The 14,416-nt window shown below is 36.5% G+C and overlaps 2 pseudogenes; one reads left to right on the top strand and one right to left on the bottom strand.

The window, feature by feature from the left end:
• Positions 1 to 1,668: 1,668 nt before the first annotated feature.
• Positions 1,669 to 5,197, bottom strand: LOC118351865 (tigger transposable element-derived protein 1-like; annotated as a pseudogene).
• Positions 5,198 to 5,758: 561 nt separating this feature from the next.
• On the top strand, positions 5,759 to 12,164 carry LOC112641932 (T-complex protein 1 subunit gamma-like; annotated as a pseudogene).
• Positions 12,165 to 14,416: the final 2,252 nt, after the last annotated feature.

Raw genomic sequence — 14,416 nt, 5'->3', positions numbered from 1 at the left:
AAGTTATCAACTCTCTAAAAATAAAAGTAATTTCTTTATTTTAAGCCAGGCATACATAAGATTCAAGACAGAAAACTAGGGGCACATGGGTAGCTCAGCAGGTTACCTGATTGCCTTTGGTCCAGTCATGATCCCTGAGGTCTGGGAATCAGCTCCACACTGGGCTCAGTGGTTAGGGGGCAGTCTGCCTCTCCCTCTCCTTCTTCATGCTATCTCTCTCTCAAATTAAATAAATAAATAAATAAATAAATAGATAAATAAATAAATAAATCTTTAAAAAAGAGAACAGAAAACTAGAAACTTACACTATTCAGTTTACACTAAGGATGCAATACTTTTCGATTATATTACATTGGGCATTCATTCTAATGCTCTATCTTCCAAATTTTAAAATCTTTAAGTGATCTCTATTTTTTCTCTGATACATACTTGTTTTCAAATTATTTTATATACATCTTTGCCCTTTGTAAAGCCTGTATCATGCCTTTCTTTACAAAAAGTATGCCATTAAAAAAAAAAAAACCTTTCACAGATTTTTTTTAAATGATAAATTGCTTTAAACTACTTTACATAGAGAATAGCTGTATTCTAATTTGAAAATTATATGATAAACAGGAAGAATTCAATACCTGGAGCCATACACTCCAAAAAATAATTGTGAATCTCCATTGATCTAAATCAAAATGGTAGATAATATGGATAAAATACCACCTGTTGCACTTGTCTCCCTTTAAGTTCTTGGTTTGTATACTGCTCAGGTGAAGCCTACATAAAATCTAAATCACACAAATAGTAAAAGGTTCATTACAAAACTCTTCAGTTATGCCCATAATTCTTAAATGAACCATATAATGAAAGGCCTTACCTTCTCAAGGTGGTCCATGAGAACCCACCAAAAACAGAAAGACCACCTTATATTTAGAAGGCACTCTGAAATATTCCCTAGAAATTCAGAATGCCCAGAGAGGAAACAAAATTTGCCTAAGATCCAACAAATATGTTTACTAATACATAGTTTTGTCTCTGTGTGTTCTAATCTTTCAATGAATTCATTTAATAGAACTTTATTCAGTGTCCACATATGTATCATGGAGCAAGACAGAGTCCCTATTATAGAACTTACATTCTAGTGGACTAATTAGTATGCATTGATAAGTGCTTTAAAGAAGATACATAGAGTATCATCATAGGGAGTAAATGGGATAGGAGGGGTAATATCTCAGGAAAAAACCTCTTGAAAAAAGGTGTGTTTGAGCTAAAGTTCAAACTTTGAGAAGGAACTGCATATGTAAGGATCTCTTTTCTAGAGAAAAGACCATCCCAGGCTTCAGTGAACTCAAGTGTAAGGGGTCTAAGGCAGGGACACAATGGAGACTAATGTGAACAAGAAGGGGTGCCAGATGGCATCAGAAAATTATCACCGCTTAAAATAAAATAGGGACATACCCCCAAAACATTGTGGGTTTGGTTCCAGACTACCACAATAAAGTAAATATAACAATGCTAGTCAAACGATTTTTTTTGGTTTCTCAGTACATATAAAAGTTACATTTACACTATACTGTAGTCTATTAAGTGTGAAGTAGCATTATAACTAAAGGTTGTATAAATCTTAATTAATAAAAAATTTATTGCCAAAAAAGTTAACCATCAGCAGCTCTCAGTGAATCATAATCTTTTTGATGGTGAGGGGTCTTGACTCAATGCTGATGGCTGCTCACTGATAAGGATCATGGTTGATGAAGGTTAGGATGGCTGTGGTAACTTCTTTTTAAGAAGGAAACTAAAGTAAAGTTTGCTGCATTTATTGACACTTCCTTTCAAGAATGAGTTCTCTGTAGCATGCTATGCTATTTGATAGCATTTCATCCATGGTAGAACTTCTTTCAAAATTGCAGTCATTCCTCTCAAACCCTGCCGTTGTTTTATCAACTAAGTTTAGATAATATAAATCATTTGCATCATTTCAACAGTATTCATAGTACATTCAACAGGAGCAGTTTCCATCTCAAGAAACAAATTTTTTTGCTCATCCATAAGATGAAACTCCTCATCTCTTTAAGTTTTATAATGAGATTACAGAAATTCAGTCACATCTTCAGGGCCCACTTTTAATTGTAGTTCTCTTGCTATTTCTACCATATCTGTAGTTTTTTCCTCTACTGAAGTCTTGAACCCCCAAAGTTATACATGAGGATTGAATCTATTTATTACAAATTCACATTCATGTTGATATTTTGAGCTTTTCCCATGAATCACAAACGTCCTTACTGGTGTCTAGAGTGGTGAACCCTTTGTAGAAGGTTTTCTATTGACTTTGCCTAGACCTATCAGAAGAATGACTATCTATGGCAGCTATAGCCTTCAAAATGTAATTCCCAAGTGATAAAATTTGAAAGTCAAAATTACTTCCTGATCCACAGGCAGCAGAATGGGTGTTGTGTTAGCACCCATGAAAACATCTATCTCATTGTGTATCTCAAACAGAGCTCTTGGGTGATGAGGTGTATTGTCAATGAACAGTAATATTTTGAAATTTTTTTTTCTGATTAGTAGGTTTCAACTGTGGGCTTAAAGTATATAGGAAACCACATTGTAAGTGGATGTGCTATCAACCAAGTTTTGTTGTTCCACTTATAGAGCACAGGTAGAGTAGATTTAGCATAATTCTTAAGTGCCCTAGGATTTCTGGAATGGTAAAAATCCACTGGCTTCAACTTAAAACCATCAGGGGCATTAGCCCTTAACAAGAGAGTCAGCCTATGCTTTGAAGCTGTGAAGCCAGTCACTGACTTCTCTTCTCTAGCTATGAAAGTCCTAGATGGCATCTTCTTCCAAAATAAGACTGTTTCATCAACATTGAAAATCTTTTGTTGGGTGTAGCAACCTTCATTACTTAAGCTAGCTAGATCTTCTGAATAACTTTCTGAAGCTTCTATGTCAATACTTACTGCTTCACCTTGCACTTTGATGTTACAGAGATGTTTTTTCTCCTTAAACCTCATGAACCAATCTACACTGGTTTCAAACTTTTCTTCTGCAGTTTCCTTGCCTTTCTCAGCCTTCATGGAATTTAAGAAAGTTGGGGCCTTGGTCTGGATTAAATTTAGGTTTAAGGAAATATTGCGGCTAGTGTGATCTGCTATCCAAACCACTCAAACATTTTCTGTATCAAGAATAAGGCTGTTTCATTTTCTCATCATTAATGTATTCACTGGAGTAGTGCTTTTAATGTTGTCCAAGAACCTTTCCTTTGAAAACCACAATCTACTTGTTTGGTACAAGATGCCTTGCTTTTAGTCTCTTTTGTCTTTTGCTTGCTTTCCTTACTTAATCATTTTTACTTTTTGATTTAAAGTGAGAAATGTAACCACAAAAGACCACCAATAGCCAGAGCAATCTTGAAAAAGAAAAGCAAAGCTGGAGGGATCACAACTTCAGACTTCAATCTATATCACAAAGTTGTAGTCATCAAGACAGTATGATGCTGGCACAAAAACTGGCACATAGATCAATGGAACAGGATAGAAAACCCAGAAATAGATCCACAACTCTAAGGTCAATTGATCTTTGACAAAGCAGGAAAGAATATCCAACAGTCTCTTCAACAAATGGTGTTGGGGAAACTGGACAGCAGCATGCAAAAGAAATAAATTGGACCACTCTATTACACCAAATACAAAAATAAATTCAAAATGGATGAATGACCTAAATGTGGGACAGGAATCTACCAAAACCCTCTAAAAGAGTACAAGCAGTAACCTCTTTGACATTGGCCATAGCAATTTCTTACTAGATATGTCTCCTAAGGCAAGGAAAATAAAAGGAAAAGTAAGCTACTGGGACTTCATCAAGACAAAAAGCTTATGCACAGCAAAGGAAACAATCGACAAAACCAAAATGCAACCTTCAGAATGAGAGAAGATATTTGCAAATGACACACCTGTTAAAGTGTGAGTATCCAAAATCTATAAAGAACTTACCAAACTCAATACCCCCAAAAAACGAATAATCCAGTTAGGAATGGGCAGAAGATATGAACAGATTTTTTTTTTCAAAGAAGACATATGGACGCCTAACAGACACAAGAAAAGATATTCATTAAAACATCACCCATAATCAGGGAAATACAAATCAAAACTATAATGAGATATTACCTCACACTTGTCAGAATGGCTAAAATTAGCAACACAGGAAACAACAGGTGTTGGCAAGGATGCAGAGAAAGGGGAGCCCTCTTATACTGTTGGTGGGAATACAAACTGGTTCAGCGACCCTGGAAAATAGTATAGGGGTTCCTCAAAAAGTTAAAAATAGAAATACTCTATGATTCAGCAATTGCACTACTAGGTATTTACCCAAAAGATACAAAAGTACTGATTCAAAGGGGCACATGCACCTCAATGTTTATAGCAGCATTATCAATAATAGCCAAATTATGGAAAGAGCCCAATGGTTCATTGATTGATGAATGGATGTGTATGTACACACACACACACACACACACACACACACGCAGAGGAATATTATTCAGCCATAAAAAAGAACAGAATCTTCTGTATCTCTCTCAAGTAAATAAATAAATCTTTAAAAAGAGGGGGGCACCTGGGTGGAACACTTGGTTAAGCATTCAACTCTTAGTTTCAAGTCAGGTCATGATCTCAGAGTCATGGGATTAAGCTCTGCATCAGGCTCATTGCCCAGCTTGTAGTCTGCTTAAGATTCTCTCTCCCTCTGCTCCTCCCCCACAGGGAATCTGCTTCTCCCTCCTGTCTGTGTCTCTGCCCTTCTCTCTGTATCTCTCATGAATAAGTAAATAAATTTAAAAAAAAGAAAGAAAGAAGAGAAAGGCAAATACCATATAATTTCACTTATGTGGAATTTAAGAAATATAGCATATGGACATGAGGAAAAAGAGAGAGGCAAACCATTAAAAAGACTTTTAACTATAGAGAACAAACAGGTTTGCTCAAGGGGAGGTAGTCCAGGGGGATGAGTTCAATGGGTGATGGAAATTAAAAAGAGCACTTGAGATGAGCACTGGGTGTTGTATATAAGTGATGAATCACCAAAGCCTACATCTGAAACTAATATTACTCTGCATGTTAACTAACTAGAATTTAAATAAAAACTTGGAAGAAAAATAAAGCGAGACATATATATGACTCTTTCTTTCACTGAAACATTTAGATGCCATTGTAGGGTTATTAATTGGTCTAATTTCAACATTTTTATGTCTCAGGGAATAGGGAGCCTTGAACAGAGGGGAGAAATAAGGGATAATGGCCAATTGGCAGAGCGGCCTGAATACATACATTTATCAATTAAGTTCACTGTCCTATTTGGGCATGGTTCATGCTCCCCCAAACAATTACAATAGTAACATCAAAGATCACTGGCCACAAAACTCCATAACAAATATAATAATGAAAAGTTTTGAGATTTTACAAGAATTACCAAGGTGTGACATGGAGATCCTAAATGAACAAATGGTGTGGGAGAAATGTGCCAATAGCTTGCTTGATGCAGAGTGGCCACAAACCTTCAATTTGTGAAAAAACATAATATTGGTAAAGAGCAATAGAGTAAAGAAAAATAAAACAAGGTTATAAAAAAACTATCAGTTGTTATTGGTGGCAATGCAAAACCATACAACACATTGGAAGACGATTTGGTAGTTTCTTACAAAATAAAATATAACCTTGCTATGCAATTCAGCAATCACCCTACTTGACATTTACTCAAAAGAATTGAAAACATGTCTATACAAAAACCTGCCCATGCATGTTTACGGCAGCCTTTTTCAAAATTGTCAAAACCTGGAAGCAATCAAGATGTTCCTCAGTGGGTGAATGGATAAATTAACTATGGTAGTAGAAGGAATATTATTCAGTGCTAGAAAGAAATGAGCCAGCAACCCATGAAAAGATATAGAAGAAATTTAAATGCATATTACAAAGTGAAAAAAGTCAAACTATGGGATTTAGGTGATCATGATGTGTCAGTGTGAGTTGATCTACTATAACAATGTCCATTCTGGTGGGAGATGTTGATAATCAGGGAGGTTGTGTTTGTTGTGGGGCAGGAAAAAGAGTGATATCAGTGTATATAAAAGAACTTACTGTAGTTTTTTCTCAATTTTGGGAGGGAGGCTAAAACTATTCTAAAAATAGTCTATTGGAAGTTTAAAAATTATCACTCTGTTTGATAAGCCTTACCTTATCACCTTCTCTTGGAGTGATGTGACTGGGCTAAATAACACAGCTAGGAGGACATACATCCGAAATCAGAGCTAAAGTCCTATGACTTTTGAAACACTTTTCTTACTACACACAAAAAAAAATTCATGTCAAAAAAATTAATATATTTCCTTTCCTATCCTGAGGAAAATCCCTATTTCCTATGGAACTATTCAAAATACAATTAGTAATATATTATTAACTTAACAGTCTGTTGTTACAGAAACATGAGAGATCTGGGAGATTGTTAATTTTTTTAAGTGGACAAAGAGACTATGGAGAAGACATAAAACTCCATCTATTTTCTCATAATCAAAAAAGGGTTTACATTTCCTATGCTGCTTTGTAGTTAAGTGGGACCATGTGACCAAATACCAGCCAATGAAATGTAGGAGGAAGTGACATATATTACTGACTATGGTCCTTAAAACCTGTTTGTGACTCTCCAGTTCACTAGATAATGTTATATATAATCAACATTTAATTCAGTGGAAGACTCTGAATCCCTAGGTAGATTAACAAACTCATTACAGAGAAGGTACCTGGGACTATAACTCACCATAAGGAAAGCCACTCACCAAACTCCTCATTAGGCTACTATATGAATGAGTTTTAAACCTAATGGGTTAAAGCATGGAGATTTGAGGTTAGTCTAAATACAAGAACCTTGTATTTAACTAGTCTAACTACAAGATTTGTAAGGTAATCATATGTGTTGCTGACTTCAAATTCAAAGATATTGATATTGATCCTCTGCTGGATGGTAAACCATCCATTTTATTTTGTACTTTAATCCTTAAAATATCTAAAGTGGCAAAGAAACTTCTTTACATGGATCATGGCTCCTTGCTTACAACTGTGCTTTCACATAAATAATACATAAAATTGAATAAAATGTAATTTTATATCCAATTAAATATCCAAGAAATTTGCCCAAGTCAATGGCCCTACAAGGCTATACATGTGTAAAATAAGAACAGAGACCTGGTATTTAGTTTCTACATGCCTTGACTTTGGATGAATTAGAAACTTCACTGGGTGAAGTTGGACAAAAATGTCTATAAAGATACTATTAGCTCTAAAACAAATATGATACAAATCCAAGGATTCTTTCTTCTGCTCTGAAAACCTTCATCTCCTTAAGTTTGTCAATACTTCTAAAAATATTTTGCATTCAAATTGTAAAGCACTATAAGTACCTATTATTTCCATCCTGTATATGAGCCAAATCATTTTGCCTCTTCAGGTCACGGTTAATTCATTATCATGGTATATGCGGAAGGATCTGACTTTCTCAACCAGCTTCTCCTGAGATTTATTACAGGAGGTATTTTTAAGAATAAATCCCTTAACATCTGTCTAAAATTAGTACATATGATCATTAGCAGTCATTATATCTAATCAGCATCTAATCCTCATTAAAATAATACATTAATTAGCTGAAAAGGGAGTAAAAACCCAATAATGTTAAATGTTCATTTTCTCTGAATAAGCTTTCAGCAGCAGAAAGTTTACAGCCTTTTGAAACACGGCTCTAAAAGAATGTGGCCTGTCAATTTTAATCCTGCCCTGAGCTTTCCATTAGTAACCTTTACCTTCCACAATAAATGGGTACACTGAGTCCCAAGGAAACCATAATTACACAGTATCTACCCAGCTATTAATGTGTAGAATTAAATAGCATTAAACTGTCTGTCCTAGGCCAAGCAAATTAATATTTTATAAACAATAAAATTTAATTATTTCAGCCCTTAACAGCAGTATTTATGCCTTATAGTGAAAGAGGGAAAAGAAAACAAACAAACAAAAAAGAAAACAAAAGAAAAAAAAGAAAAAGGGGGGGTAGAGGGAAGAGGGAAAGAGGAGGGAAGAAAGGAAAGAGAAAGGAAGGAAGAGAGAATGAATGAAGGTCAGAATCAAACACACTGACACTGTTATGAACACAGATTAACATACAATCTCCTAAACATGCTAGGTGTTAGGTTTTTTTAATCAATTATAAAGCCTCTTAAAACTTTAAAATTACATTGGCTGACCATTGGCTTTGAATGATGGTACAGAGTCATTATAAACACAAAATATTGGAATCATACTACTGCATGTTAAGCATCTTCTCCATGTGAGATACTATAGAAATACTATATTCAACAATCCTATGAGGTGACATTAGGATTGGAATCTAAGATCCAATTAATACCCTCTAAATTAAGTCCAGATGTAGAAAAGACTCCATTATTGCTGTCCTGTGGGTATAGTTCCTCTTCCAGAGACCTTGAGCTAAAAAACGACAGGTTACATGCTAAAAAACATGATCAGCTCAATGGAACAGAATAGAAAACCCAGAAATAAACCCACTACTATATGGCCAATTAATCTTTGACAAAGCAGGAAAGAATATTCAATGGAAAAAAGTCTTTTCAACAAATGGTGTTGGGAAAACTGTACAACAACATGCAAAAGAAACTGGCCCATTTTCTTATACCACACACAAAAATAAACTCAAAATGGATGAAACCATAAAAATACCTGCAACCATAAAAATCCTAGAGGAGAAAGGCAGTAATTTTTTTGGCATCAGCCATAGCAACTATTTTCTGGATATGTCTCTTAAGGCAAGTGAACCAAAAGCAAAAATAAACTATTGGGACAACATCAAAATAAGAAGCTCCTGAACATACTCTCCTTTACCATAAAAAATGTCCCATGATTGCTACTTCATAGCTTTCTCACCTACTTCATTCATTCACAAATAGAAAATTGAGAGTTCAAAAACCTTGCAATTTGAACTATCATGGTATTTTTTACTCTGAGCAAATACAACACTCAAACTATTTGTGGGTTTTCTATCAGGTTATATTCTACTTAATTAAACAAAAGCCAAGCCTATAATATTTTGTGAGACAAACCTCTCTCTCTAGATTTACTCATAGTTATTTGGGGATTAGGCTTCTGAGACTATGCTCTTAGAATCTTTATAAGCCCTTTGATTTCACTGAGATAATATCCTAAGTATCATCTTAAAAAATTCAGTCTTACAGATGCCCTTGATTTGATCTTTACCCTGAGAATATTTCATATGCAAAAGGATGTGAAAACTGCAGAAAAAATATAACAGAAACTAGAGAAGCCATTTTTCTGTTAGATTTAAGCATAAAATAAGCTGAGATATCCTGATTACTGAATGAAAAAAACAATGAATCTGGAACTGAGAAATTCTCTAAGAGAGAGGATTAATTATTCAGATTATACAAGATATGCAAAGTTACCTTATGTGATCAACGAGAACAATTTTTATATATCATTAAGGATAAGCAGACCTTGACTTGAGTTATAGAATTTGTAGAAATGACTAAGTTAGTTTGTCATTTATAAAAAATTACTTGGCAGAGTAATAAGTACTTTCCATTAGAAGGACTCCTTTAAAGGCAATAGACTAAGAGAATGTTATACTTTGTGATTTGAGAACATAGAGAAGACAATCCTATACCTACCTCCTCTGCATACACTCTCTAATACATGTTTCCTCTTTCTGATTAAATATTTAATTGTTTTATCAAGGATCTAAGTAATCTGGTTAAATTTAAGTAACAAAGCATAAAATATAATGCAAAACATAATACTGGGATGAGTGGTGGTCTAGCAAAGAGGGGAACCACATTTTTTTTTTCACAAAATGAGGTTTGATCCTTGAGTCTCAAGTTATGGCCTGTGTACCAGAAGCATCAGTATCACCTTGATGCTTGTCAAAAAGATAGAAAATCAGGCTTAAACTTTGACCTACTGAATCAGATCTTGCATTTTAACATGCTAGGTGATTAATGCATGTTAAAATTTGAGGGGATCCCTTGGTGGCTCAGCGGTTTAGCGCCTGCCTTCGGCCTGGGGCCTGATCCTGGAGTCCTGGGATCGAGTCCCACATCAGGTGTTCCCTGCATGGAGCCTGCTTCTCTCTCTGCCTGTGTCTCTACCTCTCTCTCTCTCTCTCTCTGTGTCTCTCATGAATAAATAAATAAAATCTTTAAAAAAATTGAGAGACACTGTCCTGGACATTGAAACTGATGACACAAGGTAACTAATACGTAATACCTGCTGCAAAGGAATTCAATGTTCTAAGATAATATACAGGTAAATCAATGATTAATTTACTCTGATTGTGGAAGGATAAATATTAGTTCTTCTCTTGAACCCAGATGGAAGTAAGGTGAGAGAAAGAGGGAAAGTATTGAAATGTCATTCATGCTGTCACAGTACTTATTAGCTAGTGGCAGACACAGTGATAAAGAGAAAGGCCATAGACACAAATATATGGATAAGAGACAAACAGCTGCAGAACCATCTGGATATTTCCATTAATAAGTGAAGAGGTAGGTTTGGCTTTTGAGAGCATATTTATGAATAAAAAATCTTAACAAACCAATGACAAGAATTTACTGAGCACCTTCAACTGACCCTAAAATGTATGAGAAAAAAATATTCACTTTTTAAAATCTATTGAGTTTTACTATTGTGTCATATGCAGTAACTGCTGACAGATAAGGCACATGGGTGGAGATAGAATACTAAGAATCCTGAAACAAAAAGATGACATTCCAGAGTTTACTTCACAAAAGAAGAAGTGTATAACATGGCCAGAAAAAGATAGAATGTACTCTCACAGAGACTCTACTCACCAATAGTTTAAAAGTATCGGCTCTTCCTAGAGAAGAAAAGGGGGGCTCATTTCAGAACCTACCATGTATCTTATATTTTGTTTTATGATACATGCATAATGAGTTATATCCATTTCTTCATTTGGTGGAGGAGGAGCATAAAAATACTCCTAGTATGTCCACTGATTATCTTCATAAAACCCTAATTTGGGAATTTTTCCAAGTTTGATTTATAAGGATATACTGAATGAGCCCTTCCTTAGTATTAGAGGTAATATTCTGTTATACGGAGAGAAGATCGGTTATATAGTCCCTCTGAAAAATAGGAATTTAACCAGAACTGTCTCATGTTATTCCAGAACTGTCCGAATTGTCTGGAGAGTCTTCTTTCTATTGTGTCTGAATGTGATAGTACATAGTAGTACATAGTAGTGATGTTGGGACAGGAGCAGGCGTGTTGGAAATCAAGAAAATTGGAGATGAGTACTTTACATTCATCACTGAGTGCAAAGACCCCAAGGCATGTACCATCTCCGGGGAGCCAGCAAAGAGGTTCTCTCGGAAGTGGAATGTAACCTCCAGGATGCCATGTAGGTGTGCCACAATGTCCTCTTGGACCCCCAGCTGGTTCCAGGAGGTGGGGCCTCTGAAATGGCTGTGGCCCATGCCTTGACAGAAAAATCCAAGGCCATGACTGGTGTGGAACAGTGGCCATACAGGGCTGTTGCCCAGGCCTTTGAGGTCATCCCTCGCACCCTAATCCAGAACTGTGGGGCCAGCACCATTCGTCTGCTTACCTCCCTTCGGGCCAAGCACACTCAGGAGAACTGTGAGACATGGGGTGTAAACGGTGAGACAGGTACCTTGGTAGACATGAAAGAACTGGGCATCTGGGAACCACTGGCTGTAAAGCTGCAGACATACAAGACAGCAGTAGAGACGGCAGTTCTCCTGCTGCGGATTGATGACATTGTCTCAGGCCACAAAAAGAAGGGTGACGACCAGAGCCGGCAAGGCGGGACTCCTGACGCTGGCCAGGAGTGAGTGGAGGGCAAGGTGACCTCAACGCACAGAGCCGGCAGAGGCCTCCTCTTCCCTGAGCCAGACTGCCAGGGACACTGTGGACGTCTCTGTTTGGAAGGGATCAGGTTGAGGGGCAGCCCTGGCCTCTTCCTGGCATAGCTCAGTTTGCAAAAGGCGCTGACATATAATTCTTCTCTATTGTAAGCTTTCCATTTAATGTAGTTTGCTTCCATTGATTAAATCTAAGTCATTTGAAAAAAAAAAAAAAATTCTGCCTGAGCGCCTGCGGGTCTCCTTGGATCCACCGGCCCAGGAGTTGAAAGCCTGGGGGCTCCCTGGAACCAAGTTCCCTGGTGCTGAGGCCTCATCTCTGGGTGAAGTCGGTCAGCTAGCTACACAGCCTGACCCTGCTGGGGGTGGGGGGGCATTTCATGGGCATTATAATCACAGTTACAAAACAATTGTTTATCATTTACAAAAATTATGTTCATCATGATTCTTAGGTCATGTTTGCCATGTTATATATGTCTCTTCCTGAAACTTCTTGCTTTTCATGTTCCTATATCTCTCCACATCAGCAGGTATGAGAAATACAGGCATATGCTTGCAATACATAATTCAGTATACCACTTACCAACACTGATTCTCTAGAGAGAAGTTGAGTATGTAAAAATTGAGATTTGCTTGTTTCCAAAGAAGTATTTTTCTACTTAACAAAGTCTTTTAAGCACTGGCATATGCCAGAAATTCATTCTTTTCTTTTCTTTTCTTTTCTTTTCTTTTCTTTTCTTTTCTTTTCTTCTTTTCTTTCTTTCTTTCTTTCTTTCTTTCTTTCTTTCTTTCTTTCTTTCTTTCTTTCTTTCTTTCTTTCTTCTTTCTTTCTTTTCTTTCTTTTTCTTTTAATGCATGAGAAGCACAGGCAGAGGGAGAAGCTGGCTCCCTGCAGGGAGCCCGATGTGGAACTTGATCCCAGGTCTCCAGGATCACACCCTGAGCTGAAGGCAGATGCTCAACTGTTGAGCCACCCAAGCGTCCCCAGAAGTTATTTCTGTGGCTAATACATCTGATTTTGAAAAACACTCTGTGTGTGGGAGAGAGAGATAAAGAGGAGAGAGAGAAAGAGGCATTCATATGAACTAAATATCCTTTATTTTCCTGTTTGCCCTGGCATGTATTTTAGTATAAGAGAATCCATCTTGACACTCTTTTAAAACTCTTAGTGAATGTGAGAAAGACAAGATCAGCATTCTTCTAAAAAAACAAAACAAAACAAAACAAAAAAACAAGAAACAAAAAAACCAGAATCCTAATCTATGAAAATTATCATTAATGAGTCCCAGAAAATGGAAAATGGGAGAGGGTCTTCCTTCAATTGTTTGTTCACTTCAATTAATTTAGAAGTGGTATATTGTAAAAATGTGATTTTAGAGTCCTGAATACATTTGGAATGACCCAAGTACCAATTAATTAATAGGTATCACATTCAATTTATTTGGTTTTATAACATTTTTCCACTTGTGTAATAAGTAAGCCAATTTTGGGATATCAAATGTGCTCCATTTTGACCCATTAAGGTTTTTTTAAAAAAAGATTTTATTTATTTATTCATGAGGGAGAGAGAGAGAGAGAGAGAGAGGCAGAGACACAGGCAGAGACAGAAGCAGGCTCCATGCAGGGAACCTGGTGTGGGACTTGATCCAGGACTCCAGGATCACGCCCTGAGCCAAAGGCAGACGCCAAACCGCGGAGTCACCCAGGGATCCCCGACCCATTAAGTTTTAAATCATCCTGGGTAATGTCAGCCAAATGGGGCAAACTTTTAGAGCAAGAAGGGCCATATTCCTTAAAAATAATCTTGCAGGAGTTTCAGGAGGAGGATGATCATCATATGTCTCTTCAGAAGAATTATTTCCGATAGCTGAGTACTCATCAAGAATCTGAAACCCAAATCCTCCACTTAAAGATGAGGGAGCTCATGTTACAAAGAAAAATATATAAAAGGATTATATAACTTTTTTGAAAAAAATATGATTGGTGCCAGTAGAATTTTAACTGAATGTCTAATACACAGTTGGCTACTTACTGAACAGGTGTCACATTGTCCCTATTTCAATACAAAGTAGAAGAATCTGTTCCAGAAGGTAGTCAGTTGCAATTAACAAAAATCAAAAGTCCTGAGAATTTAAAAATCAATGGTGCTCTGAAAATTGAAATAAAAGATTTACATGAGGGGACGCCTGGGTGGCTCACTGGTTGAATGCCTGCCGTTAGCTCAGGGCAGGATCCCGGAGTCCTTGGATCAAGTCTTATATTGGGCTCCCTGCCTGGAGCCTGCCTCTCCCTCTGTCTATGTCTCTGCCTCTCTCTCTGTGTCTCTCATGAATAAGTAAATAAAATCTAAAAAAAAAAAAAAAAAAAATTACATGGGACCTACTTCCTCAATGTCCTTCTGACACTGTTTAGAGTGACTCGTACCAATGCTTACTTCATTTTGATTTTTTTTAA

This window comes from Canis lupus, chromosome 21, assembly GCF_003254725.2.
Source record: "Canis lupus dingo isolate Sandy chromosome 21, ASM325472v2, whole genome shotgun sequence".
NCBI lineage: Eukaryota > Metazoa > Chordata > Mammalia > Carnivora > Canidae > Canis > Canis lupus.
This window is presented reverse-complemented; position numbering and strand designations above follow the sequence as displayed.